Raw genomic sequence first — 23,549 nt, 5'->3', positions numbered from 1 at the left:
GGAGGTGATGAGCAGCAGCCATTGTTATGCACACCTACAAACGGGGTACCACAGCAAGGGAGAATTGCGCCAAGAGCTTGGCGTGGACATCCAACACTTGTGGATTATCGCTTCTCGGCCTTTTGGCTAAGATCAAGTGTAGTATCTGTTCTTATCAGTTTAATATCTGATATGTCCTCTATATGAGGACTACATATTAAGCAGATTTTTGGCAAGAGGAGCAGAAATTTGGAGCTTGCTCCCTTCTCTCCACGCATCGACCTAGCATTGCAGTGCTGCTGGGAACGGTGCACTCTGTTCTTACCTTGTAGAAAAGCAAACACTCAAACAATTGTGGAGTTTTAAAGGTGAATTCTACACTGGGTCATTGAAACTGAGGGAATGGCCTAGCAGAGTTTGACAAGTGTGCAAAACCGCTCTGATGACTCACTGCCTTGTGAAGTGATCATGCATGACTCTGCACGGGGTCACAATGAGCTTCAACTGGATTCCAAATTGAATCAGAAGCGTTTGTCAAAAACTGAAACTGGTTTTCACTCAAGATCCTCTGGGAGACTTGGTGAGAAAGCAGAGTCAGCTTTTTGGACCCAATGTAAGTGGTTCAGGGATGTATCGCTTAAAAAGGCTTAAAAGCCAATCACTAGTCAGGGCAGGAGCAAATAAAGACTTGTATAATTTTGGTTGGCAGATGGGGGCGTGGTGGGAATGTTGTATACTAGAATCTGACATGCGGAAAGCAAAGAGAGGCCCACCGCGTAGGTGGTGACTGTGACCGAGAGGCTCCTCCGCTGCTCTCGAACAGAGGGCCATGCTGACTCTGGTTTCTCTTCATAACGCACAAGTCTTTCGCCTTTTACTAAAGACTTCCGTGGAGAGGAACAAACATGAGTTGAATCTATTTTTGGCAGGCTTTGCTTTATGGCTGAGCCTTATGAAATTGTGAAAAGTCAAAGAATTGTCTAGGTCAGAAATCAAGTGTCCACAAAGGAGAGCTTAGGCGGAGGTGATGAGCAGCAGCCATTGTTATGCACACCTACAAACGGGGTACCACAGCAAGGGAGAATTGCGCCAAGAGCTTGGCATGGACATCCAACACTTGTGGATTATCGCTTCTCGGCCTTTTGGCTAAGATCAAGTGTAGTATCTGTTCTTATCAGTTTAATATCTGATATGTCCTCTATATGAGGACTACATATTAAGCAGATTTTTGGCAAGAGGAGCAGAAATTTGGAGCTTGCTCCCTTCTCTCCACGCATCGACCTAGCATTGCAGTGCGGCTGGGAACGGTGCACTCTGTTCTTACCTTGTAGAAAAGCAAACACTCAAACAATTGTGGAGTTTTAAAGGTGAATTCTACACTGGGTCAATGAAACTGAGGCAATGGCCTGGCAGAGTTTGACAAGTGTGCAAAACCGCTCTGATGACTCACTGCCTTGTGAAGTGATCATGCATGACTCTGCACGGGGTCACAATGAGCTTCAACTGGATTCCAAATTGAATCAGAAGCGTTTGTCAAAAACTGAAACTGGTTTTCACTCAAGATCCTCTGGGAGACTTGGTGAGAAAGCAGAGTCAGCTTTTTGGACCCAATGTAAGTGGTTCAGGGATGTATCGCTTAAAAAGGCTTAAAAGCCAATCACTAGTCAGGGCAGGAGCAAATAAAGACTTGTATAATTTTGGTTGGCAGATGGGGGCGTGGTGGGAATGTTGTATACTAGAATCTGACATGCGGAAAGCAAAGAGAGGCCCACCGCGTAGGTGGTGACTGTGACCGAGAGGCTCCTTCACTGCTCTCGAACAGAGGGCCATGCTGACTCTGGTTTCTCTTCATAACGCACAAGTCTTTCGCCTTTTACTAAAGACTTCCGTGGAGAGGAACAAACATGAGTTGAATCTATTTTTGGCAGGCTTTGCTTTATGGCTGAGCCTTATGAAATTGTGAAAAGTCAAAGAATTGTCTAGGTCAGAAATCAAGTGTCCACAAAGAGCTTAGGCGGAGGTGATGAGCAGCAGCCATTGTTATGCACACCTACAAACGGGGTACCACAGCAAGGGAGAATTGCGCCAAGAGGTTGGCGTGGACATCCAACACTTGTGGATTATCGCTTCTCGGCCTTTTGGCTAAGATCAAGTGTAGTATCTGTTCTTATCAGTTTAATATCTGATATGTCCTCTATATGAGGACTACATATTAAGCAGATTTTTGGCAAGAGGAGCAGAAATTTGGAGCTTGCTCCCTTCTCTCCACGCATCGACCTAGCATTGCAGTGCCGCTGGGAACGGTGCACTCTGTTCTTACCTTGTAGAAAAGCAAACACTCAAACAATTGTGGAGTTTTAAAGGTGAATTCTACACTGGGTCAATGAAACTGAGGCAATGGCCTGGCAGAGTTTGACAAGTGTGCAAAACCGCTCTGATGACTCACTGCCTTGTGAAGTGATCATGCATGACTCTGCACGGGGTCACAATGAGCTTCAACTGGATTCCAAATTGAATCAGAAGCGTTTGTCAAAAACTGAAACTGGTTTTCACTCAAGATCCTCTGGGAGACTTGGTGAGAAAGCAGAGTCAGCTTTTTGGACCCAATGTAAGTGGTTCAGGGATGTATCGCTTAAAAAGGCTTAAAAGCCAATCACTAGTCAGGGCAGGAGCAAATAAAGACTTGTATAATTTTGGTTGGCAGATGGGGGCGTGGTGGGAATGTTGTATACTAGAATCTGACATGCGGAAAGCAAAGAGAGGCCCACCGCGTAGGTGGTGACTGTGACCGAGAGGCTCCTCCGCTGCTCTCGAACAGAGGGCCATGCTGACTCTGGTTTCTCTTCATAACGCACAAGTCTTTCGCCTTTTACTAAAGACTTCCGTGGAGAGGAACAAACATGAGTTGAATCTATTTTTGGCAGGCTTTGCTTTATGGCTGAGCCTTATGAAATTGTGAAAAGTCAAAGAATTGTCTAGGTCAGAAATCAAGTGTCCACAAAGGAGAGCTTAGGCGGAGGTGATGAGCAGCAGCCATTGTTATGCACACCTACAAACGGGGTACCACAGCAAGGGAGAATTGCGCCAAGAGCTTGGCGTGGACATCCAACACTTGTGGATTATCGCTTCTCGGCCTTTTGGCTAAGATCAAGTGTAGTATCTGTTCTTATCAGTTTAATATCTGATATGTCCTCAATATGAGGACTACATATTAAGCAGATTTTTGGCAAGAGGAGCAGAAATTTGGAGCTTGCTCCCTTCTCTCCACGCATCGACCTAGCATTGCAGTGCTGCTGGGAACGGTGCACTCTGTTCTTACCTTGTAGAAAAGAAAACACTCAAACAATTGTGGAGTTTTAAAGGTGAATTCTACACTGGGTCAATGAAACTGAGGGAATGGCCTAGCAGAGTTTGACAAGTGTGCAAAACCGCTCTGATGACTCACTGCCTTGTGAAGTGATCATGCATGACTCTGCACGGGGTCACAATGAGCTTCAACTGGATTCCAAATTGAATCAGAAGCGTTTGTCAAAAACTGAAACTGGTTTTCACTCAAGATCCTCTGGGAGACTTGGTGAGAAAGCAGAGTCAGCTTTTTGGACCCAATGTAAGTGGTTCAGGGATGTATCGCTTAAAAAGGCTTAAAAGCCAATCACTAGTCAGGGCAGGAGCAAATAAAGACTTGTATAATTTTGGTTGGCAGATGGGGGCGTGGTGGGAATGTTGTATACTAGAATCTGACATGCGGAAAGCAAAGAGAGGCCCACCGCGTAGGTGGTGACTGTGACCGAGAGGCTCCTTCACTGCTCTCGAACAGAGGGCCATGCTGACTCTGGTTTCTCTTCATAACGCACAAGTCTTTCGCCTTTTACTAAAGACTTCCGTGGAGAGGAACAAACATGAGTTGAATCTATTTTTGGCAGGCTTTGCTTTATGGCTGAGCCTTATGAAATTGTGAAAAGTCAAAGAATTGTCTAGGTCAGAAATCAAGTGTCCACAAAGAGCTTAGGCGGAGGTGATGAGCAGCAGCCATTGTTATGCACACCTACAAACGGGGTACCACAGCAAGGGAGAATTGCGCCAAGAGCTTGGCGTGGACATCCAACACTTGTGGATTATCGCTTCTCGGCCTTTTGGCTAAGATCAAGTGTAGTATCTGTTCTTATCAGTTTAATATCTGATATGTCCTCTATATGAGGACTACATATTAAGCAGATTTTTGGCAAGAGGAGCAGAAATTTGGAGCTTGCTCCCTTCTCTCCACGCATCGACCTAGCATTGCAGTGCCGCTGGGAACGGTGCACTCTGTTCTTACCTTGTAGAAAAGCAAACACTCAAACAATTGTGGAGTTTTAAAGGTGAATTCTACACTGGGTCAATGAAACTGAGGCAATGGCCTGGCAGAGTTTGACAAGTGTGCAAAACCGCTCTGATGACTCACTGCCTTGTGAAGTGATCATGCATGACTCTGCACGGGGTCACAATGAGCTTCAACTGGATTCCAAATTGAATCAGAAGCGTTTGTCAAAAACTGAAACTGGTTTTCACTCAAGATCCTCTGGGAGACTTGGTGAGAAAGCAGAGTCAGCTTTTTGGACCCAATGTAAGTGGTTCAGGGATGTATCGCTTAAAAAGGCTTAAAAGCCAATCACTAGTCAGGGCAGGAGCAAATAAAGACTTGTATAATTTTGGTTGGCAGATGGGGGCGTGGTGGGAATGTTGTATACTAGAATCTGACATGCGGAAAGCAAAGAGAGGCCCACCGCGTAGGTGGTGACTGTGACCGAGAGGCTCCTTCACTGCTCTCGAACAGAGGGCCATGCTGACTCTGGTTTCTCTTCATAACGCACAAGTCTTTCGCCTTTTACTAAAGACTTCCGTGGAGAGGAACAAACATGAGTTGAATCTATTTTTGGCAGGCTTTGCTTTATGGCTGAGCCTTATGAAATTGTGAAAAGTCAAAGAATTGTCTAGGTCAGAAATCAAGTGTCCACAAAGAGCTTAGGCGGAGGTGATGAGCAGCAGCCATTGTTATGCACACCTACAAACGGGGTACCACAGCAAGGGAGAATTGCGCCAAGAGCTTGGCGTGGACATCCAACACTTGTGGATTATCGCTTCTCGGCCTTTTGGCTAAGATCAAGTGTAGTATCTGTTCTTATCAGTTTAATATCTGATATGTCCTCTATATGAGGACTACATATTAAGCAGATTTTTGGCAAGAGGAGCAGAAATTTGGAGCTTGCTCCCTTCTCTCCACGCATCGACCTAGCATTGCAGTGCCGCTGGGAACGGTGCACTCTGTTCTTACCTTGTAGAAAAGCAAACACTCAAACAATTGTGGAGTTTTAAAGGTGAATTCTACACTGGGTCAATGAAACTGAGGCAATGGCCTGGCAGAGTTTGACAAGTGTGCAAAACCGCTCTGATGACTCACTGCCTTGTGAAGTGATCATGCATGACTCTGCACGGGGTCACAATGAGCTTCAACTGGATTCCAAATTGAATCAGAAGCGTTTGTCAAAAACTGAAACTGGTTTTCACTCAAGATCCTCTGGGAGACTTGGTGAGAAAGCAGAGTCAGCTTTTTGGACCCAATGTAAGTGGTTCAGGGATGTATCGCTTAAAAAGGCTTAAAAGCCAATCACTAGTCAGGGCAGGAGCAAATAAAGACTTGTATAATTTTGGTTGGCAGATGGGGGCGTGGTGGGAATGTTGTATACTAGAATCTGACATGCGGAAAGCAAAGAGAGGCCCACCGCGTAGGTGGTGACTGTGACCGAGAGGCTCCTCCGCTGCTCTCGAACAGAGGGCCATGCTGACTCTGGTTTCTCTTCATAACGCACAAGTCTTTCGCCTTTTACTAAAGACTTCCGTGGAGAGGAACAAACATGAGTTGAATCTATTTTTGGCAGGCTTTGCTTTATGGCTGAGCCTTATGAAATTGTGAAAAGTCAAAGAATTGTCTAGGTCAGAAATCAAGTGTCCACAAAGGAGAGCTTAGGCGGAGGTGATGAGCAGCAGCCATTGTTATGCACACCTACAAACGGGGTACCACAGCAAGGGAGAATTGCGCCAAGAGCTTGGCGTGGACATCCAACACTTGTGGATTATCGCTTCTCGGCCTTTTGGCTAAGATCAAGTGTAGTATCTGTTCTTATCAGTTTAATATCTGATATGTCCTCAATATGAGGACTACATATTAAGCAGATTTTTGGCAAGAGGAGCAGAAATTTGGAGCTTGCTCCCTTCTCTCCACGCATCGACCTAGCATTGCAGTGCTGCTGGGAACGGTGCACTCTGTTCTTACCTTGTAGACAAGCAAACACTCAAACAATTGTGGAGTTTTAAAGGTGAATTCTACACTGGGTCAATGAAACTGAGGGAATGGCCTAGCAGGGTTTGACAAGTGTGCAAAACCGCTCTGATGACTCACTGCCTTGTGAAGTGATCATGCATGACTCTGCACGGGGTCACAATGAGCTTCAACTGGATTCCAAATTGAATCAGAAGCGTTTGTCAAAAACTGAAACTGGTTTTCACTCAAGATCCTCTGGGAGACTTGGTGAGAAAGCAGAGTCAGCTTTTTGGACCCAATGTAAGTGGTTCAGGGATGTATCGCTTAAAAAGGCTTAAAAGCCAATCACTAGTCAGGGCAGGAGCAAATAAAGACTTGTATAATTTTGGTTGGCAGATGGGGGCGTGGTGGGAATGTTGTATACTAGAATCTGACATGCGGAAAGCAAAGAGAGGCCCACCGCGTAGGTGGTGACTGTGACCGAGAGGCTCCTTCACTGCTCTCGAACAGAGGGCCATGCTGACTCTGGTTTCTCTTCATAACGCACAAGTCTTTCGCCTTTTACTAAAGACTTCCGTGGAGAGGAACAAACATGAGTTGAATCTATTTTTGGCAGGCTTTGCTTTATGGCTGAGCCTTATGAAATTGTGAAAAGTCAAAGAATTGTCTAGGTCAGAAATCAAGTGTCCACAAAGAGCTTAGGCGGAGGTGATGAGCAGCAGCCATTGTTATGCACACCTACAAACGGGGTACCACAGCAAGGGAGAATTGCGCCAAGAGCTTGGCGTGGACATCCAACACTTGTGGATTATCGCTTCTCGGCCTTTTGGCTAAGATCAAGTGTAGTATCTGTTCTTATCAGTTTAATATCTGATATGTCCTCTATATGAGGACTACATATTAAGCAGATTTTTGGCAAGAGGAGCAGAAATTTGGAGCTTGCTCCCTTCTCTCCACGCATCGACCTAGCATTGCAGTGCCGCTGGGAACGGTGCACTCTGTTCTTACCTTGTAGAAAAGCAAACACTCAAACAATTGTGGAGTTTTAAAGGTGAATTCTACACTGGGTCAATGAAACTGAGGGAATGGCCTGGCAGAGTTTGACAAGTGTGCAAAACCGCTCTGATGACTCACTGCCTTGTGAAGTGATCATGCATGACTCTGCACGGGGTCACAATGAGCTTCAACTGGATTCCAAATTGAATCAGAAGCGTTTGTCAAAAACTGAAACTGGTTTTCACTCAAGATCCTCTGGGAGACTTGGTGAGAAAGCAGAGTCAGCTTTTTGGACCCAATGTAAGTGGTTCAGGGATGTATCGCTTAAAAAGGCTTAAAAGCCAATCACTAGTCAGGGCAGGAGCAAATAAAGACTTGTATAATTTTGGTTGGCAGATGGGGGCGTGGTGGGAATGTTGTATACTAGAATCTGACATGCGGAAAGCAAAGAGAGGCCCACCGCGTAGGTGGTGACTGTGACCGAGAGGCTCCTCCGCTGCTCTCGAACAGAGGGCCATGCTGACTCTGGTTTCTCTTCATAACGCACAAGTCTTTCGCCTTTTACTAAAGACTTCCGTGGAGAGGAACAAACATGAGTTGAATCTATTTTTGGCAGGCTTTGCTTTATGGCTGAGCCTTATGAAATTGTGAAAAGTCAAAGAATTGTCTAGGTCAGAAATCAAGTGTCCACAAAGGAGAGCTTAGGCGGAGGTGATGAGCAGCAGCCATTGTTATGCACACCTACAAACGGGGTACCACAGCAAGGGAGAATTGCGCCAAGAGCTTGGCGTGGACATCCAACACTTGTGGATTATCGCTTCTCGGCCTTTTGGCTAAGATCAAGTGTAGTATCTGTTCTTATCAGTTTAATATCTGATATGTCCTCAATATGAGGACTACATATTAAGCAGATTTTTGGCAAGAGGAGCAGAAATTTGGAGCTTGCTCCCTTCTCTCCACGCATCGACCTAGCATTGCAGTGCTGCTGGGAACGGTGCACTCTGTTCTTACCTTGTAGAAAAGCAAACACTCAAACAATTGTGGAGTTTTAAAGGTGAATTCTACACTGGGTCAATGAAACTGAGGGAATGGCCTAGCAGAGTTTGACAAGTGTGCAAAACCGCTCTGATGACTCACTGCCTTGTGAAGTGATCATGCATGACTCTGCACGGGGTCACAATGAGCTTCAACTGGATTCCAAATTGAATCAGAAGCGTTTGTCAAAAACTGAAACTGGTTTTCACTCAAGATCCTCTGGGAGACTTGGTGAGAAAGCAGAGTCAGCTTTTTGGACCCAATGTAAGTGGTTCAGGGATGTATCGCTTAAAAAGGCTTAAAAGCCAATCACTAGTCAGGGCAGGAGCAAATAAAGACTTGTATAATTTTGGTTGGCAGATGGGGGCGTGGTGGGAATGTTGTATACTAGAATCTGACATGCGGAAAGCAAAGATAGGCCCACCGCGTAGGTGGTGACTGTGACCGAGAGGCTCCTTCACTGCTCTCGAACAGAGGGCCATGCTGACTCTGGTTTCTCTTCATAACGCACAAGTCTTTCGCCTTTTACTAAAGACTTCCGTGGAGAGGAGCAAACATGAGTTGAATCTATTTTTGGCAGGCTTTGCTTTATGGCTGAGCCTTATGAAATTGTGAAAAGTCAAAGAATTGTCTAGGTCAGAAATCAAGTGTCCACAAAGGAGAGCTTAGGCGGAGGTGATGAGCAGCAGCCATTGTTATGCACACCTACAAACGGGGTACCACAGCAAGGGAGAATTGCGCCAAGAGCTTGGCGTGGACATCCAACACTTGTGGATTATCGCTTCTCGGCCTTTTGGCTAAGATCAAGTGTAGTATCTGTTCTTATCAGTTTAATATCTGATATGTCCTCTATATGAGGACTACATATTAAGCAGATTTTTGGCAAGAGGAGCAGAAATTTGGAGCTTGCTCCCTTCTCTCCACGCCTCGACCTAGCATTGCAGTGCCGCTGGGAACGGTGCACTCTGTTCTTACCTTGTAGAAAAGCAAACACTCAAACAATTGTGGAGTTTTAAAGGTGAATTCTACACTGGGTCAATGAAACTGAGGGAATAGCCTGGCAGAGTTTGACAAGTGTGCAAAACCGCTCTGATGACTCACTGCCTTGTGAAGTGATCATGCATGACTCTGCAAGGGGTCACAATGAGCTTCAACTGGATTCCAAATTGAATCAGAAGCGTTTGTCAAAAACTGAAACTGTTTTCACTCAAGATCCTCTGGGAGACTTGGTGAGAAAGCAGAGTCATTTTTTTGGACCCAATGTAAGTGGTTCAGGGATGTATCGCTTAAAAAGGCTTAAAAGCCAATCACTAGTCAGGGCAGGAGCAAATAAAGACTTGTATAATTTTGGTTGGCAGATGGGGGCGTGGTGGGAATGTTGTATACTAGAATCTGACATGCGGAAAGCAAAGAGAGGCCCACCGCGTAGGTGGTGACTGTGACCGAGAGGCTCCTTCACTGCTCTCGAACAGAGGGCCATGCTGACTCTGGTTTCTCTTCATAACGCACAAGTCTTTCGCCTTTTACTAAAGACTTCCGTGGAGAGGAACAAACATGAGTTGAATCTATTTTTGGCAGGCCTTGCTTTATTGCTGATCCTTATGAAATTGTGAAAAGTCAAAGAATTGTCTAGGTCAGAAATCAAGTGTCCACAAAGAGCTTAGGCGGAGGTGATGAGCAGCAGCCATTGTTATGCACACCTACAAACGGGGTACCACAGCAAGGGAGAATTGCGCCAAGAGCTTGGCGTGGACATCCAACACTTGTGGATTATCGCTTCTCGGCCTTTTGGCTAAGATCAAGTGTAGTATCTGTTCTTATCAGTTTAATATCTGATATGTCCTCTATATGAGGACTACATATTAAGCAGATTTTTGGCAAGAGGAGCAGAAATTTGGAGCTTGCTCCCTTCTCTCCACGCATCGACCTAGCATTGCAGTGCCGCTGGGAACGGTGCACTCTGTTCTTACCTTGTAGAAAAGCAAACACTCAAACAATTGTGGAGTTTTAAAGGTGAATTCTACACTGGGTCAATGAAACTGAGGCAATGGCCTGGCAGAGTTTGACAAGTGTGCAAAACCGCTCTGATGACCCACTGCCTTGTGAAGTGATCATGCATGACTCTGCAAGGGGTCACAATAAGCTTCAACTGGATTCCAAATTGAATCAGAAGCGTTTGTCAAAAACTGAAACTGTTTTCACTCAAGATCCTCTGGGAGACTTGGTGAGAAAGCAGAGTTAGCTTTTTGGACCCAATGTAAGTGGTTCAGGGATGTATCGCTTAAAAAGGCTTAAAAGCCAATCACTAGTCAGGGCAGGAGCAAATAAAGACTTGTATAATTTTGGTTGGCAGATGCGGGTGTGGTGGGAATGTTGTATACTAGAATCTGACATGCGGAAAGCAAAGAGAGGCCCACCGCGTAGGTGGTGACTGTGACCGAGAGGCTCCTCCGCTGCTCTCGAACAGAGGGCCATGCTGACTCTGGTTTCTCTTCATAACGCACAAGTCTTTCGCCTTTTACTAAAGACTTCCGTGGAGAGGAGCAAACATGAGTTGAATCTATTTTTGGCAGGCTTTGCTTTATGGCTGAGCCTTATGAAATTGTGAAAAGTCAAAGAATTGTCTAGGTCAGAAATCAAGTGTCCACAAAGGAGAGCTTAGGCGGAGGTGATGAGCAGCAGCCATTGTTATGCACACCTACAAACGGGGTACCACAGCAAGGGAGAATTGCGCCAAGAGCTTGGCGTGGACATCCAACACTTGTGGGTTATCGCTTCTCGGCCTTTTGGCTAAGATCAAGTGTAGTATCTGTTCTTATCAGTTTAATATCTGATATGTCCTCTATATGAGGACTACATATTAAGCAGATTTTTGGCAAGAGGAGCAGAAATTTGGAGCTTGCTCCCTTCTCTCCACGCCTCGACCTAGCATTGCAGTGCCGCTGGGAACGGTGCACTCTGTTCTTACCTTGTAGAAAAGCAAACACTCAAACAATTGTGGAGTTTTAAAGGTGAATTCTACACTGGGTCAATGAAACTGAGGGAATAGCCTGGCAGAGTTTGACAAGTGTGCAAAACCGCTCTGATGACTCACTGCCTTGTGAAGTGATCATGCATGACTCTGCAAGGGGTCACAATGAGCTTCAACTGGATTCCAAATTGAATCAGAAGCGTTTGTCAAAAACTGAAACTGTTTTCACTCAAGATCCTCTGGGAGACTTGGTGAGAAAGCAGAGTCATTTTTTTGGACCCAATGTAAGTGGTTCAGGGATGTATCGCTTAAAAAGGCTTAAAAGCCAATCACTAGTCAGGGCAGGAGCAAATAAAGACTTGTATAATTTTGGTTGGCAGATGGGGGCGTGGTGGGAATGTTGTATACTAGAATCTGACATGCGGAAAGCAAAGAGAGGCCCACCGCGTAGGTGGTGACTGTGACCGAGAGGCTCCTTCACTGCTCTCGAACAGAGGGCCATGCTGACTCTGGTTTCTCTTCATAACGCACAAGTCTTTCGCCTTTTACTAAAGACTTCCGTGGAGAGGAACAAACATGAGTTGAATCTATTTTTGGCAGGCTTTGCTTTATGGCTGAGCCTTATGAAATTGTGAAAAGTCAAAGAATTGTCTAGGTCAGAAATCAAGTGTCCACAAAGAGCTTAGGCGGAGGTGATGAGCAGCAGCCATTGTTATGCACACCTACAAACGGGGTACCACAGCAAGGGAGAATTGCGCCAAGAGCTTGGCGTGGACATCCAACACTTGTGGATTATCGCTTCTCGGCCTTTTGGCTAAGATCAAGTGTAGTATCTGTTCTTATCAGTTTAATATCTGATATGTCCTCTATATGAGGACTACATATTAAGCAGATTTTTGGCAAGAGGAGCAGAAATTTGGAGCTTGCTCCCTTCTCTCCACGCATCGACCTAGCATTGCAGTGCCGCTGGGAACGGTGCACTCTGTTCTTACCTTGTAGAAAAGCAAACACTCAAACAATTGTGGAGTATTAAAGGTGAATTCTACACTGGGTCATTGAAACTGAGGGAATGGCCTGGCAGAGTTTGACAAGTGTGCAAAACCGCTCTGATGACTCACTGCCTTCTGAAGTGATCATGCATGACTCTGCACAGGGTCACAATGAGCTTCAACTGGATTCCAAATTGAATCAGAAGCGTTTGTCAAAAACTGAAACTGGTTTTCACTCAAGATCCTCTGGGAGACTTGGTGAGAAAGCAGAGTCAGCTTTTTGGACCCAATGTAAGTTTTTTCAGGGATGTATCGCTTAAAAAGGCTTAAAAGCCAATCACTAGTCAGGGCAGGAGCAAATAAAGACTTGTATAATTTTGGTTGGCAGATGGGGGCGTCGTGGGAATGTTGTATACTAGAATCTGACATGCGGAAAGAAAAGAGAGGCCCACCGCGTAGGTGGTGACTGTGACCGAGAGGCTCCTCCGCTGCTCTCGAACAGAGGGCCATGCTGACTCTGGTTTCTCTTCATAACGCACAAGTCTTTCGCCTTTTACTAAAGACTTCCGTGGAGAGGAACAAACATGAGTTGAATCTATTTTTGGCAGGCTTTGCTTTATGGCTGAGCCTTATGAAATTGTGAAAAGTCAAAGAATTGTCTAGGTCAGAAATCAAGTGTCCACAAAGAGCTTAGGCGGAGGTGATGAGCAGCAGCCATTGTTATGCACACCTACAAACGGGGTACCACAGCAAGGGAGAATTGCGCCAAGAGCTTGGCGTGGACATCCAACACTTGTGGATTATCGCTTCTCGGCCTTTTGGCTAAGATCAAGTGTAGTATCTGTTCTTATCAGTTTAATATCTGATATGTCCTCTATATGAGGACTACATATTAAGCAGATTTTTGGCAAGAGGAGCAGAAATTTGGAGCTTGCTCCCTTCTCTCCACGCATCGACCTAGCATTGCAGTGCCGCTGGGAACGGTGCACTCTGTTCTTACCTTGTAGAAAAGCAAACACTCAAACAATTGTGGAGTTTTAAAGGTGAATTCTACACTGGGTCAATGAAACTGAGGGAATAGCCTGGCAGAGTTTGACAAGTGTGCAAAACCGCTCTGATGACTCACTGCCTTGTGAAGTGATCATGCATGACTCTGCAAGGGGTCACAATAAGCTTCAACTGGATTCCAAATTGAATCAGAAGCGTTTGTCAAAAACTGAAACTGTTTTCACTCAAGATCCTCTGGGAGACTTGGTGAGAAAGCAGAGTTAGCTTTTTGGACCCAATGTAAGTGGTTCAGGGATGTATCGCTTAAAAAGGCTTAAAAGCCAATCACTAGTCAGGGCAGGAGCAAATAAAGACTTGTATAATTTTGGTTGGCAGATGCGGGTGTGGTGGGAATGTTGTATACTAGAATCTGACATGCGGAAAGCAAAGAGAGGCCCACCGCGTAGGTGGTGACTGTGACCGAGAGGCTCCTCCGCTGCTCTCGAACAGAGGGCCATGCTGACTCTGGTTTCTCTTCATAACGCACAAGTCTTTCGCCTTTTACTAAAGACTTCCGTGGAGAGGAGCAAACATGAGTTGAATCTATTTTTGGCAGGCTTTGCTTTATGGCTGAGCCTTATGAAATTGTGAAAAGTCAAAGAATTGTCTAGGTCAGAAATCAAGTGTCCACAAAGGAGAGCTTAGGCGGAGGTGATGAGCAGCAGCCATTGTTATGCACACCTACAAACGGGGTACCACAGCAAGGGAGAATTGCGCCAAGAGCTTGGCGTGGACATCCAACACTTGTGGGTTATCGCTTCTCGGCCTTTTGGCTAAGATCAAGTGTAGTATCTGTTCTTATCAGTTTAATATCTGATATGTCCTCTATATGAGGACTACATATTAAGCAGATTTTTGGCAAGAGGAGCAGAAATTTGGAGCTTGCTCCCTTCTCTCCACGCCTCGACCTAGCATTGCAGTGCCGCTGGGAACGGTGCACTCTGTTCTTACCTTGTAGAAAAGCAAACACTCAAACAATTGTGGAGTTTTAAAGGTGAATTCTACACTGGGTCAATGAAACTGAGGGAATAGCCTGGCAGAGTTTGACAAGTGTGCAAAACCGCTCTGATGACTCACTGCCTTGTGAAGTGATCATGCATGACTCTGCAAGGGGTCACAATGAGCTTCAACTGGATTCCAAATTGAATCAGAAGCGTTTGTCAAAAACTGAAACTGTTTTCACTCAAGATCCTCTGGGAGACTTGGTGAGAAAGCAGAGTCATTTTTTTGGACCCAATGTAAGTGGTTCAGGGATGTATCGCTTAAAAAGGCTTAAAAGCCAATCACTAGTCAGGGCAGGAGCAAATAAAGACTTGTATAATTTTGGTTGGCAGATGGGGGCGTGGTGGGAATGTTGTATACTAGAATCTGACATGCGGAAAGCAAAGAGAGGCCCACCGCGTAGGTGGTGACTGTGACCGAGAGGCTCCTTCACTGCTCTCGAACAGAGGGCCATGCTGACTCTGGTTTCTCTTCATAACGCACAAGTCTTTCGCCTTTTACTAAAGACTTCCGTGGAGAGGAACAAACATGAGTTGAATCTATTTTTGGCAGGCTTTGCTTTATGGCTGAGCCTTATGAAATTGTGAAAAGTCAAAGAATTGTCTAGGTCAGAAATCAAGTGTCCACAAAGAGCTTAGGCGGAGGTGATGAGCAGCAGCCATTGTTATGCACACCTACAAACGGGGTACCACAGCAAGGGAGAATTGCGCCAAGAGCTTGGCGTGGACATCCAACACTTGTGGATTATCGCTTCTCGGCCTTTTGGCTAAGATCAAGTGTAGTATCTGTTCTTATCAGTTTAATATCTGATATGTCCTCTATATGAGGACTACATATTAAGCAGATTTTTGGCAAGAGGAGCAGAAATTTGGAGCTTGCTCCCTTCTCTCCACGCATCGACCTAGCATTGCAGTGCCGCTGGGAACGGTGCACTCTGTTCTTACCTTGTAGAAAAGCAAACACTCAAACAATTGTGGAGTTTTAAAGGTGAATTCTACACTGGGTCAATGAAACTGAGGCAATGGCCTGGCAGAGTTTGACAAGTGTGCAAAACCGCTCTGATGACTCACTGCCTTGTGAAGTGATCATGCATGACTCTGCACGGGGTCACAATGAGCTTCAACTGGATTCCAAATTGAATCAGAAGCGTTTGTCAAAAACTGAAACTGGTTTTCACTCAAGATCCTCTGGGAGACTTGGTGAGAAAGCAGAGTCAGCTTTTTGGACCCAATGTAAGTGGTTCAGGGATGTATCGCTTAAAAAGGCTTAAAAGCCAATCACTAGTCAGGGCAGGAGCAAATAAAGACTTGTATAATTTTGGTTGGCAGATGGGGGCGTGGTGGGAATGTTGTATACTAGAATCTGACATGCGGAAAGCAAAGAGAGGCCCACCGCGTAGGTGGTGACTGTGACCGAGAGGCTCCTTCACTGCTCTCGAACAGAGGGCCATGCTGACTCTGGTTTCTCTTCATAACGCACAAGTCTTTCGCCTTTTACTAAAGACTTCCGTGGAAAGGAACAAACATGAGTTGAATCTATTTTTGGCAGGCTTTGCTTTATGGCTGAGCCTTATGAAATTGTGAAAAGTAAAAGAATTGTCTAGGTCAGAAATCAAGTGTCCACAAAGAGCTTAGGCGGAGGTGATGAGCAGCAGCCATTGTTATGCACACCTACAAACGGGGTACCACAGCAAGGGAGAATTGCGCCAAGAGCTTGGCGTGGACATCCAACACTTGTGGATTATCGCTTCTCGGCCTTTTGGCTAAGATCAAGTGTAGTATCTGTTCTTATCAGTTTAATATCTGATATGTCCTCTATGTGAGGACTACATATTAAGCAGATTTTTGGCAAGAGGAGCAGAAAATTGGAGCTTGCTCCCTTCTCTCCACGCATCGACCTAGCATTGCAGTGCCGCTGGGAACGGTGCACTCTGTTCTTACCTTGTAGAAAAGCAAACACTCAAACAATTGTGGAGTTTTAAAGGTGAATTCTACACTGGGTCATTGAAACTGAGGGAATGGCCTGGCAGAGTTTGACAAGTGTGCAAAACCGCTCTGATGACTCACTGCCTTGTGAAGTGATCATGCATGACTCTGCACAGGGTCACAATGAGCTTCAACTGGATTCCAAATTGAATCAGAAGCGTTTGTCAAAAACTGAAACTGGTTTTCACTCAAGATCCTCTGGGAGACTTGGTGAGAAAGCAGAGTCAGCTTTTTGGACCCAATGTAAGTTTTTTCAGGGATGTATCGCTTAAAAAGGCTTAAAAGCCAATCACTAGTCAGGGCAGGAGCAAATAAAGACTTGTATAATTTTGGTTGGCAGATGGGGGCGTCGTGGGAATGTTGTATACTAGAATCTGACATGCGGAAAGAAAAGAGAGGCCCACCGCGTAGGTGGTGACTGTGACCGAGAGGCTCCTCCGCTGCTCTCGAACAGAGGGCCATGCTGACTCTGGTTTCTCTTCATAACGCACAAGTCTTTCGCCTTTTACTAAAGACTTCCGTGGAGAGGAACAAACATGAGTTGAATCTATTTTTGGCAGGCTTTGCTTTATGGCTGAGCCTTATGAAATTGTGAAAAGTCAAAGAATTGTCTAGGTCAGAAATCAAGTGTCCACAAAGGAGAGCTTAGGCGGAGGTGATGAGCAGCAGCCATTGTTATGCACACCTACAAACGGGGTACCACAGCAAGGGAGAATTGCGCCAAGAGCTTGGCGTGGACATCCAACACTTGTGGATTATCGCTTCTCGGCCTTTTGGCTAAGATCAAGTGTAGTATCTGTTCTTATCAGTTTAATATCTGATATGTCCTCAATATGAGGACTACATATTAAGCAGATTTTTGGCAAGAGGAGCAGAAATTTGGAGCTTGCTCCCTTCTCTCCACGCATCGACCTAGCATTGCAGTGCTGCTGGGAACGGTGCACTCTGTTCTTACCTTGTAGAAAAGCAAACACTCAAACAATTGTGGAGTTTTAAAGGTGAATTCTACACTGGGTCAATGAAACTGAGGGAATGGCCTAGCAGAGTTTGACAAGTGTGCAAAACCGCTCTGATGACTCACTGCCTTGTGAAGTGATCATGCATGACTCTGCACGGGGTCACAATGAGCTTCAACTGGATTCCAAATTGAATCAGAAGCGTTTGTCAAAAACTGAAACTGGTTTTCACTCAAGATCCTCTGGGAGACTTGGTGAGAAAGCAGAGTCAGCTTTTTGGACCCAATGTAAGTGGTTCAGGGATGTATCGCTTAAAAAGGCTTAAAAGCCAATCACTAGTCAGGGCAGGAGCAAATAAAGACTTGTATAATTTTGGTTGGCAGATGGGGGCGTGGTGGGAATGTTGTATACTAGAATCTGACATGCGGAAAGCAAAGAGAGGCCCACCGCGTAGGTGGTGACTGTGACCGAGAGGCTCCTTCACTGCTCTCGAACAGAGGGCCATGCTGACTCTGGTTTCTCTTCATAACGCACAAGTCTTTCGCCTTTTACTAAAGACTTCCGTGGAGAGGAACAAACATGAGTTGAATCTATTTTTGGCAGGCTTTGCTTTATGGCTGAGCCTTATGAAATTGTGAAAAGTCAAAGAATTGTCTAGGTCAGAAATCAAGTGTCCACAAAGGAGAGCTTAGGCGGAGGTGATGAGCAGCAGCCATTGTTATGCACACCTACAAACAGGGTACCACAGCAAGGGAGAATTGCGCCAAGAGCTTGGCGTGGACATCCAACACTTGTGGATTATCGCTTCTCGGCCTTTTGGCTAAGATCAAGTGTAGTATCTGTTCTTATCAGTTTAATATCTGATATGTCCTCTATGTGAGGACTACATATTAAGCAGATTTTTGGCAAGAGGAGCAGAAATTTGGAGCTTGCTCCCTTCTCTCCACGCATCGACCTAGCATTGCAGTGCTGCTGGGAACGGTGCACTCTGTTCTTACCTTGTAGAAAAGCAAACACTCAAACAATTGTGGAGTTTTAAAGGTGAATTCTACACTGGGTCATTGAAACTGACGGAATGGCCTGGCAGAGTTTGACAAGTGTGCAAAACCGCTCTGATGACTCACTGCCTTGTGAAGTGATCATGCATGACTCTGCACAGGGTCACAATGAGCTTCAACTGGATTCCAAATTGAATCAGAAGCGTTTGTCAAAAACTGAAACTGGTTTTCACTCAAGATCCTCTGGGAGACTTGGTGAGAAAGCAGAGTCAGCTTTTTGGACCCAATGTAAGTTTTTTCAGGGATGTATCGCTTAAAAAGGCTTAAAAGCCAATCACTAGTCAGGGCAGGAGCAAATAAAGACTTGTATAATTTTGGTTGGCAGATGGGGGCGTCGTGGGAATGTTGTATACTAGAATCTGACATGCGGAAAGAAAAGAGAGGCCCACCGCGTAGGTGGTGACTGTGACCGAGAGGCTCCTCCGCTGCTCTCGAACAGAGGGCCATGCTGACTCTGGTTTCTCTTCATAACGCACAAGTCTTTCGCCTTTTACTAAAGACTTCCGTGGAGAGGAACAAACATGAGTTGAATCTATTTTTGGCAGGCTTTGCTTTATGGCTGAGCCTTATGAAATTGTGAAAAGTCAAAGAATTGTCTAGGTCAGAAATCAAGTGTCCACAAAGGAGAGCTTAGGCGGAGGTGATGAGCAGCAGCCATTGTTATGCACACCTACAAACGGGGTACCACAGCAAGGGAGAATTGCGCCAAGAGCTTGGCGTGGACATCCAACACTTGTGGATTATCGCTTCTCGGCCTTTTGGCTAAGATCAAGTGTAGTATCTGTTCTTATCAGTTTAATATCTGATATGTCCTCTATATGAGGACTACATATTAAGCAGATTTTTGGCAAGAGGAGCAGAAATTTGGAGCTTGCTCCCTTCTCTCCACGCATCGACCTAGCATTGCAGTGCCGCTGGGAACGGTGCACTCTGTTCTTACCTTGTAGAAAAGCAAACACTCAAACAATTGTGGAGTTTTAAAGGTGAATTCTACACTGGGTCAATGAAACTGAGGGAATAGCCTGGCAGAGTTTGACAAGTGTGCAAAACCGCTCTGATGACTCACTGCCTTGTGAAGTGATCATGCATGACTCTGCAAGGGGTCACAATGAGCTTCAACTGGATTCCAAATTGAATCAGAAGCGTTTGTCAAAAACTGAAACTGGTTTCACTCAAGATCCTCTGGGAGACTTGGTGAGAAAGCAGAGTTAGCTTTTTGGACCCAATGTAAGTGGTTCAGGGATGTATCGCTTAAAAAGGCTTAAAAGCCAATCACTAGTCAGGGCAGGAGCAAATAAAGACTTGTATAATTTTGGTTGGCAGATGCGGGCGTGGTGGGAATGTTGTATACTAGAATCTGACATGCGGAAAGCAAAGAGAGGCCCACCGCGTAGGTGGTGACTGTGACCGAGAGGCTCCTCCGCTGCTCTCGAACAGAGGGCCATGCTGACTCTGGTTTCTCTTCATAACGCACAAGTCTTTCGCCTTTTACTAAAGACTTCCGTGGAGAGGAGCAAACATGAGTTGAATCTATTTTTGGCAGGCTTTGCTTTATGGCTGAGCCTTATGAAATTGTGAAAAGTCAAAGAATTGTCTAGGTCAGAAATCAAGTGTCCACAAAGGAGAGCTTAGGCGGAGGTGATGAGCAGCAGCCATTGTTATGCACACCTACAAACGGGGTACCACAGCAAGGGAGAATTGCGCCAAGAGCTTGGCGTGGACATCCAACACTTGTGGATTATCGCTTCTCGGCCTTTTGGCTAAGATCAAGTGTAGTATCTGTTCTTATCAGTTTAATATCTGATATGTCCTCTATATGAGGACTACATATTAAGCAGATTTTTGGCAAGAGGAGCAGAAATTTGGAGCTTGCTCCCTTCTCTCCACGCCTCGACCTAGCATTGCAGTGCCGCTGGGAACGGTGCACTCTGTTCTTACCTTGTAGAAAAGCAAACACTCAAACAATTGTGGAGTTTTAAAGGTGAATTCTACACTGGGTCAATGAAACTGAGGGAATAGCCTGGCAGAGTTTGACAAGTGTGCAAAACCGCTCTGATGACTCACTGCCTTGTGAAGTGATCATGCATGACTCTGCAAGGGGTCACAATGAGCTTCAACTGGATTCCAAATTGAATCAGAAGCGTTTGTCAAAAACTGAAACTGGTTTTCACTCAAGATCCTCTGGGAGACTTGGTGAGAAAGCAGAGTCAGCTTTTTGGACCCAATGTAAGTGGTTCAGGGATGTATCGCTTAAAAAGGCTTAAAAGCCAATCACTAGTCAGGGCAGGAGCAAATAAAGACTTGTATAATTTTGGTTGGCAGATGGGGGCGTGGTGGGAATGTTGTATACTAGAATCTGACATGCGGAAAGCAAAGAGAGGCCCACCGCGTAGGTGGTGACTGTGACCGAGAGGCTCCTTCACTGCTCTCGAACAGAGGGCCATGCTGACTCTGGTTTCTCTTCATAACGCACAAGTCTTTCGCCTTTTACTAAAGACTTCCGTGGAGAGGAACAAACATGAGTTGAATCTATTTTTGGCAGGCTTTGCTTTATGGCTGAGCCTTATGAAATTGTGAAAAGTCAAAGAATTGTCTAGGTCAGAAATCAAGTGTCCACAAAGAGCTTAGGCGGAGGTGATGAGCAGCAGCCATTGTTATGCACACCTACAAACAGGGTACCACAGCAAGGGAGAATTGCGCCAAGAGCTTGGCGTGGACATCCAACACTTGTGGATTATCGCTTCTCGGCCTTTTGGCTAAGATCAAGTGTAGTATCTGTTCTTATCAGTTTAATATCTGATATGTCCTCTATATGAGGACTACATATTAAGCAGATTTTTGGCAAGAGGAGCAGAAATTTGGAGCTTGCTCCCTTCTCTCCACGCATCGACCTAGCATTGCAGTGCCGCTGGGAACGGTGCACTCTGTTCTTACCTTGTAGAAAAGCAAACACTCAAACAATTGTGGAGTTTTAAAGGTGAATTCTACACTGGGTCAATGAAACTGAGGGAATGGCCTGGCAGAGTTTGACAAGTGTGCAAAACCGCTCTGATGACTCACTGCCTTGTGAAGTGATCATGCATGACTCTGCACGGGGTCACAATGAGCTTCAACTGGATTCCAAATTGAATCAGAAGCGTTTGTCAAAAACTGAAACTGGTTTTCACTCAAGATCCTCTGGGAGACTTGGTGAGAAAGCAGAGTCAGCTTTTTGGACCCAATGTAAGTGGTTCAGGGATGTATCGCTTAAAAAGGCTTAAAAGCCAATCACTAGTCAGGGCAGGAGCAAATAAAGACTTGTATAATTTTGGTTGGCAGATGGGGGCGTGGTGGGAATGTTGTATACTAGAATCTGACATGCGGAAAGCAAAGAGAGGCCCACCGCGTAGGTGGTGACTGTGACCGAGAGGCTCCTCCGCTGCTCTCGAACAGAGGGCCATGCTGACTCTGGTTTCTCTTCATAACGCACAAGTCTTTCGCCTTTTACTAAAGACTTCCGTGGAGAGGAACAAACATGAGTTGAATCTATTTTTGGCAGGCTTTGCTTTATGGCTGAGCCTTATGAAATTGTGAAAAGTCAAAGAATTGTCTAGGTCAGAAATCAAGTGTCCACAAAGGAGAGCTTAGGCGGAGGTGATGAGCAGCAGCCATTGTTATGCACACCTACAAACGGGGTACCACAGCAAGGGAGAATTGCGCCAAGAGCTTGGCGTGGACATCCAACACTTGTGGATTATCGCTTCTCGGCCTTTTGGCTAAGATCAAGTGTAGTATCTGTTCTTATCAGTTTAATATCTGATATGTCCTCTATATGAGGACTACATATTAAGCAGATTTTTGGCAAGAGGAGCAGAAATTTGGAGCTTGCTCCCTTCTCTCCACGCATCGACCTAGCATTGCAGTGCTGCTGGGAACGGTGCACTCTGTTCTTACCTTGTAGAAAAGCAAACACTCAAACAATTGTGGAGTTTTAAAGGTGAATTCTACACTGGGTCAATGAAACTGAGGGAATGGCCTAGCAGAGTTTGACAAGTGTGCAAAACCGCTCTGATGACTCACTGCCTTGTGAAGTGATCATGCATGACTCTGCACGGGGTCACAATGAGCTTCAACTGGATTCCAAATTGAATCAGAAGCGTTTGTCAAAAACTGAAACTGGTTTTCACTCAAGATCCTCTGGGAGACTTGGTGAGAAAGCAGAGTCAGCTTTTTGGACCCAATGTAAGTGGTTCAGGGATGTATCGCTTAAAAAGGCTTAAAAGCCAATCACTAGTCAGGGCAGGAGCAAATAAAGACTTGTATAATTTTGGTTGGCAGATGGGGGCGTGGTGGGAATGTTGTATACTAGAATCTGACATGCGGAAAGCAAAGAGAGGCCCACCGCGTAGGTGGTGACTGTGACCGAGAGGCTCCTTCACTGCTCTCGAACAGAGGGCCATGCTGACTCTGGTTTCTCTTCATAACGCACAAGTCTTTCGCCTTTTACTAAAGACTTCCGTGGAGAGGAACAAACATGAGTTGAATCTATTTTTGGCAGGCTTTGCTTTATGGCTGAGCCTTATGAAATTGTGAAAAGTCAAAGAATTGTCTAGGTCAGAAATCAAGTGTCCACAAAGAGCTTAGGCGGAGGTGATGAGCAGCAGCCATTGTTATGCACACCTACAAACAGGGTACCACAGCAAGGGAGAATTGCGCCAAGAGCTTGGCGTGGACATCCAACACTTGTGGATTATCGCTTCTCGGCCTTTTGGCTAAGATCAAGTGTAGTATCTGTTCTTATCAGTTTAATATCTGATATGTCCTCTATATGAGGACTACATATTAAGCAGATTTTTGGCAAGAGGAGCAGAAATTTGGAGCTTGCTCCCTTCTCTCCACGCATCGACCTAGCATTGCAGTGCCGCTGGGAACGGTGCACTCTGTTCTTACCTTGTAGAAAAGCAAACACTCAAACAATTGTGGAGTTTTAAAGGTGAATTCTACACTGGGTCAATGAAACTGAGGGAATGGCCTGGCAGAGTTTGACAAGTGTGCAAAACCGCTCTGATGACTCACTGCCTTGTGAAGTGATCATGCATGACTCTGCACGGGGTCACAATGAGCTTCAACTGGATTCCAAATTGAATCAGAAGCGTTTGTCAAAAACTGAAACTGGTTTTCACTCAAGATCCTCTGGGAGACTTGGTGAGAAAGCAGAGTCAGCTTTTTGGACCCAATGTAAGTGGTTCAGGGA

At 45.4% G+C, this 23,549-nt stretch overlaps 47 non-coding genes across 47 annotated transcripts; all 47 read left to right on the top strand.

Moving 5' to 3' along the window:
- The first annotated feature begins 106 nt into the window (after positions 1-106).
- LOC128451733 (U2 spliceosomal RNA) lies at positions 107-298 on the top strand. The gene has a single exon (XR_008340266.1). It is a non-coding gene; the product is annotated as a U2 spliceosomal RNA (small nuclear RNA).
- A 514-nt stretch (positions 299-812) lies between these two features.
- LOC128452057 (U5 spliceosomal RNA) lies at positions 813-925 on the top strand. Its single transcript, XR_008340566.1, has one exon. It is a non-coding gene; the product is annotated as a U5 spliceosomal RNA (small nuclear RNA).
- A 180-nt stretch (positions 926-1,105) lies between these two features.
- LOC128451830 (U2 spliceosomal RNA) lies at positions 1,106-1,297 on the top strand. The gene has a single exon (XR_008340358.1). It is a non-coding gene; the product is annotated as a U2 spliceosomal RNA (small nuclear RNA).
- A 514-nt stretch (positions 1,298-1,811) lies between these two features.
- On the top strand, positions 1,812-1,924 carry LOC128452056 (U5 spliceosomal RNA). The gene has a single exon (XR_008340565.1). It is a non-coding gene; the product is annotated as a U5 spliceosomal RNA (small nuclear RNA).
- Positions 1,925-2,101: 177 nt separating this feature from the next.
- Positions 2,102-2,293, top strand: LOC128452885 (U2 spliceosomal RNA). Its single transcript, XR_008341365.1, has one exon. It is a non-coding gene; the product is annotated as a U2 spliceosomal RNA (small nuclear RNA).
- Positions 2,294-2,807: 514 nt separating this feature from the next.
- On the top strand, positions 2,808-2,920 carry LOC128452055 (U5 spliceosomal RNA). The gene has a single exon (XR_008340564.1). It is a non-coding gene; the product is annotated as a U5 spliceosomal RNA (small nuclear RNA).
- Positions 2,921-3,100: 180 nt separating this feature from the next.
- Positions 3,101-3,292, top strand: LOC128452834 (U2 spliceosomal RNA). The gene has a single exon (XR_008341317.1). It is a non-coding gene; the product is annotated as a U2 spliceosomal RNA (small nuclear RNA).
- A 514-nt stretch (positions 3,293-3,806) lies between these two features.
- On the top strand, positions 3,807-3,919 carry LOC128452054 (U5 spliceosomal RNA). Its single transcript, XR_008340563.1, has one exon. It is a non-coding gene; the product is annotated as a U5 spliceosomal RNA (small nuclear RNA).
- Positions 3,920-4,096: 177 nt separating this feature from the next.
- Positions 4,097-4,288, top strand: LOC128452884 (U2 spliceosomal RNA). Its single transcript, XR_008341364.1, has one exon. It is a non-coding gene; the product is annotated as a U2 spliceosomal RNA (small nuclear RNA).
- A 514-nt stretch (positions 4,289-4,802) lies between these two features.
- Positions 4,803-4,915, top strand: LOC128452053 (U5 spliceosomal RNA). The gene has a single exon (XR_008340562.1). It is a non-coding gene; the product is annotated as a U5 spliceosomal RNA (small nuclear RNA).
- Positions 4,916-5,092: 177 nt separating this feature from the next.
- Positions 5,093-5,284, top strand: LOC128452882 (U2 spliceosomal RNA). Its single transcript, XR_008341362.1, has one exon. It is a non-coding gene; the product is annotated as a U2 spliceosomal RNA (small nuclear RNA).
- A 514-nt stretch (positions 5,285-5,798) lies between these two features.
- Positions 5,799-5,911, top strand: LOC128452052 (U5 spliceosomal RNA). Its single transcript, XR_008340561.1, has one exon. It is a non-coding gene; the product is annotated as a U5 spliceosomal RNA (small nuclear RNA).
- A 180-nt stretch (positions 5,912-6,091) lies between these two features.
- LOC128452833 (U2 spliceosomal RNA) lies at positions 6,092-6,283 on the top strand. The gene has a single exon (XR_008341316.1). It is a non-coding gene; the product is annotated as a U2 spliceosomal RNA (small nuclear RNA).
- A 514-nt stretch (positions 6,284-6,797) lies between these two features.
- On the top strand, positions 6,798-6,910 carry LOC128452051 (U5 spliceosomal RNA). Its single transcript, XR_008340560.1, has one exon. It is a non-coding gene; the product is annotated as a U5 spliceosomal RNA (small nuclear RNA).
- A 177-nt stretch (positions 6,911-7,087) lies between these two features.
- On the top strand, positions 7,088-7,279 carry LOC128452881 (U2 spliceosomal RNA). The gene has a single exon (XR_008341361.1). It is a non-coding gene; the product is annotated as a U2 spliceosomal RNA (small nuclear RNA).
- A 514-nt stretch (positions 7,280-7,793) lies between these two features.
- On the top strand, positions 7,794-7,906 carry LOC128452050 (U5 spliceosomal RNA). The gene has a single exon (XR_008340559.1). It is a non-coding gene; the product is annotated as a U5 spliceosomal RNA (small nuclear RNA).
- Positions 7,907-8,086: 180 nt separating this feature from the next.
- On the top strand, positions 8,087-8,278 carry LOC128452832 (U2 spliceosomal RNA). The gene has a single exon (XR_008341315.1). It is a non-coding gene; the product is annotated as a U2 spliceosomal RNA (small nuclear RNA).
- Positions 8,279-8,792: 514 nt separating this feature from the next.
- Positions 8,793-8,905, top strand: LOC128452474 (U5 spliceosomal RNA). The gene has a single exon (XR_008340968.1). It is a non-coding gene; the product is annotated as a U5 spliceosomal RNA (small nuclear RNA).
- A 180-nt stretch (positions 8,906-9,085) lies between these two features.
- Positions 9,086-9,277, top strand: LOC128451880 (U2 spliceosomal RNA). The gene has a single exon (XR_008340404.1). It is a non-coding gene; the product is annotated as a U2 spliceosomal RNA (small nuclear RNA).
- Positions 9,278-9,790: 513 nt separating this feature from the next.
- On the top strand, positions 9,791-9,903 carry LOC128452506 (U5 spliceosomal RNA). The gene has a single exon (XR_008341000.1). It is a non-coding gene; the product is annotated as a U5 spliceosomal RNA (small nuclear RNA).
- Positions 9,904-10,080: 177 nt separating this feature from the next.
- LOC128452880 (U2 spliceosomal RNA) lies at positions 10,081-10,272 on the top strand. Its single transcript, XR_008341360.1, has one exon. It is a non-coding gene; the product is annotated as a U2 spliceosomal RNA (small nuclear RNA).
- A 513-nt stretch (positions 10,273-10,785) lies between these two features.
- LOC128452473 (U5 spliceosomal RNA) lies at positions 10,786-10,898 on the top strand. Its single transcript, XR_008340967.1, has one exon. It is a non-coding gene; the product is annotated as a U5 spliceosomal RNA (small nuclear RNA).
- Positions 10,899-11,078: 180 nt separating this feature from the next.
- On the top strand, positions 11,079-11,270 carry LOC128451877 (U2 spliceosomal RNA). Its single transcript, XR_008340402.1, has one exon. It is a non-coding gene; the product is annotated as a U2 spliceosomal RNA (small nuclear RNA).
- Positions 11,271-11,783: 513 nt separating this feature from the next.
- Positions 11,784-11,896, top strand: LOC128452049 (U5 spliceosomal RNA). The gene has a single exon (XR_008340558.1). It is a non-coding gene; the product is annotated as a U5 spliceosomal RNA (small nuclear RNA).
- A 177-nt stretch (positions 11,897-12,073) lies between these two features.
- On the top strand, positions 12,074-12,265 carry LOC128452879 (U2 spliceosomal RNA). The gene has a single exon (XR_008341359.1). It is a non-coding gene; the product is annotated as a U2 spliceosomal RNA (small nuclear RNA).
- A 515-nt stretch (positions 12,266-12,780) lies between these two features.
- LOC128452046 (U5 spliceosomal RNA) lies at positions 12,781-12,893 on the top strand. Its single transcript, XR_008340556.1, has one exon. It is a non-coding gene; the product is annotated as a U5 spliceosomal RNA (small nuclear RNA).
- A 177-nt stretch (positions 12,894-13,070) lies between these two features.
- LOC128452877 (U2 spliceosomal RNA) lies at positions 13,071-13,262 on the top strand. The gene has a single exon (XR_008341358.1). It is a non-coding gene; the product is annotated as a U2 spliceosomal RNA (small nuclear RNA).
- Positions 13,263-13,775: 513 nt separating this feature from the next.
- Positions 13,776-13,888, top strand: LOC128452472 (U5 spliceosomal RNA). Its single transcript, XR_008340966.1, has one exon. It is a non-coding gene; the product is annotated as a U5 spliceosomal RNA (small nuclear RNA).
- Positions 13,889-14,068: 180 nt separating this feature from the next.
- Positions 14,069-14,260, top strand: LOC128451876 (U2 spliceosomal RNA). Its single transcript, XR_008340401.1, has one exon. It is a non-coding gene; the product is annotated as a U2 spliceosomal RNA (small nuclear RNA).
- A 513-nt stretch (positions 14,261-14,773) lies between these two features.
- LOC128452045 (U5 spliceosomal RNA) lies at positions 14,774-14,886 on the top strand. Its single transcript, XR_008340555.1, has one exon. It is a non-coding gene; the product is annotated as a U5 spliceosomal RNA (small nuclear RNA).
- A 177-nt stretch (positions 14,887-15,063) lies between these two features.
- LOC128452876 (U2 spliceosomal RNA) lies at positions 15,064-15,255 on the top strand. Its single transcript, XR_008341357.1, has one exon. It is a non-coding gene; the product is annotated as a U2 spliceosomal RNA (small nuclear RNA).
- Positions 15,256-15,769: 514 nt separating this feature from the next.
- On the top strand, positions 15,770-15,882 carry LOC128452520 (U5 spliceosomal RNA). Its single transcript, XR_008341013.1, has one exon. It is a non-coding gene; the product is annotated as a U5 spliceosomal RNA (small nuclear RNA).
- A 177-nt stretch (positions 15,883-16,059) lies between these two features.
- LOC128451796 (U2 spliceosomal RNA) lies at positions 16,060-16,251 on the top strand. Its single transcript, XR_008340326.1, has one exon. It is a non-coding gene; the product is annotated as a U2 spliceosomal RNA (small nuclear RNA).
- A 515-nt stretch (positions 16,252-16,766) lies between these two features.
- Positions 16,767-16,879, top strand: LOC128452044 (U5 spliceosomal RNA). Its single transcript, XR_008340554.1, has one exon. It is a non-coding gene; the product is annotated as a U5 spliceosomal RNA (small nuclear RNA).
- Positions 16,880-17,059: 180 nt separating this feature from the next.
- Positions 17,060-17,251, top strand: LOC128452831 (U2 spliceosomal RNA). The gene has a single exon (XR_008341314.1). It is a non-coding gene; the product is annotated as a U2 spliceosomal RNA (small nuclear RNA).
- Positions 17,252-17,765: 514 nt separating this feature from the next.
- LOC128452043 (U5 spliceosomal RNA) lies at positions 17,766-17,878 on the top strand. The gene has a single exon (XR_008340553.1). It is a non-coding gene; the product is annotated as a U5 spliceosomal RNA (small nuclear RNA).
- Positions 17,879-18,058: 180 nt separating this feature from the next.
- LOC128451773 (U2 spliceosomal RNA) lies at positions 18,059-18,250 on the top strand. The gene has a single exon (XR_008340304.1). It is a non-coding gene; the product is annotated as a U2 spliceosomal RNA (small nuclear RNA).
- Positions 18,251-18,765: 515 nt separating this feature from the next.
- On the top strand, positions 18,766-18,878 carry LOC128452042 (U5 spliceosomal RNA). Its single transcript, XR_008340552.1, has one exon. It is a non-coding gene; the product is annotated as a U5 spliceosomal RNA (small nuclear RNA).
- A 180-nt stretch (positions 18,879-19,058) lies between these two features.
- On the top strand, positions 19,059-19,250 carry LOC128452875 (U2 spliceosomal RNA). Its single transcript, XR_008341356.1, has one exon. It is a non-coding gene; the product is annotated as a U2 spliceosomal RNA (small nuclear RNA).
- Positions 19,251-19,763: 513 nt separating this feature from the next.
- Positions 19,764-19,876, top strand: LOC128452471 (U5 spliceosomal RNA). Its single transcript, XR_008340965.1, has one exon. It is a non-coding gene; the product is annotated as a U5 spliceosomal RNA (small nuclear RNA).
- Positions 19,877-20,056: 180 nt separating this feature from the next.
- Positions 20,057-20,248, top strand: LOC128451875 (U2 spliceosomal RNA). The gene has a single exon (XR_008340400.1). It is a non-coding gene; the product is annotated as a U2 spliceosomal RNA (small nuclear RNA).
- A 514-nt stretch (positions 20,249-20,762) lies between these two features.
- LOC128452041 (U5 spliceosomal RNA) lies at positions 20,763-20,875 on the top strand. The gene has a single exon (XR_008340551.1). It is a non-coding gene; the product is annotated as a U5 spliceosomal RNA (small nuclear RNA).
- A 177-nt stretch (positions 20,876-21,052) lies between these two features.
- Positions 21,053-21,244, top strand: LOC128452874 (U2 spliceosomal RNA). The gene has a single exon (XR_008341355.1). It is a non-coding gene; the product is annotated as a U2 spliceosomal RNA (small nuclear RNA).
- Positions 21,245-21,758: 514 nt separating this feature from the next.
- Positions 21,759-21,871, top strand: LOC128452040 (U5 spliceosomal RNA). Its single transcript, XR_008340550.1, has one exon. It is a non-coding gene; the product is annotated as a U5 spliceosomal RNA (small nuclear RNA).
- Positions 21,872-22,051: 180 nt separating this feature from the next.
- On the top strand, positions 22,052-22,243 carry LOC128451732 (U2 spliceosomal RNA). Its single transcript, XR_008340265.1, has one exon. It is a non-coding gene; the product is annotated as a U2 spliceosomal RNA (small nuclear RNA).
- Positions 22,244-22,757: 514 nt separating this feature from the next.
- LOC128452039 (U5 spliceosomal RNA) lies at positions 22,758-22,870 on the top strand. The gene has a single exon (XR_008340549.1). It is a non-coding gene; the product is annotated as a U5 spliceosomal RNA (small nuclear RNA).
- Positions 22,871-23,047: 177 nt separating this feature from the next.
- LOC128452873 (U2 spliceosomal RNA) lies at positions 23,048-23,239 on the top strand. The gene has a single exon (XR_008341354.1). It is a non-coding gene; the product is annotated as a U2 spliceosomal RNA (small nuclear RNA).
- The last annotated feature ends 310 nt before the right edge of the window (positions 23,240-23,549 follow it).

Source organism: Pleuronectes platessa, chromosome 11 (assembly GCF_947347685.1).
Source record: "Pleuronectes platessa chromosome 11, fPlePla1.1, whole genome shotgun sequence".
Taxonomy (NCBI): Eukaryota; Metazoa; Chordata; class Actinopteri; order Pleuronectiformes; family Pleuronectidae; genus Pleuronectes; species Pleuronectes platessa.
The sequence above is the reverse complement of the archived record's forward strand: the minus strand, read 5'-3'. Positions and strand labels throughout refer to the sequence as shown.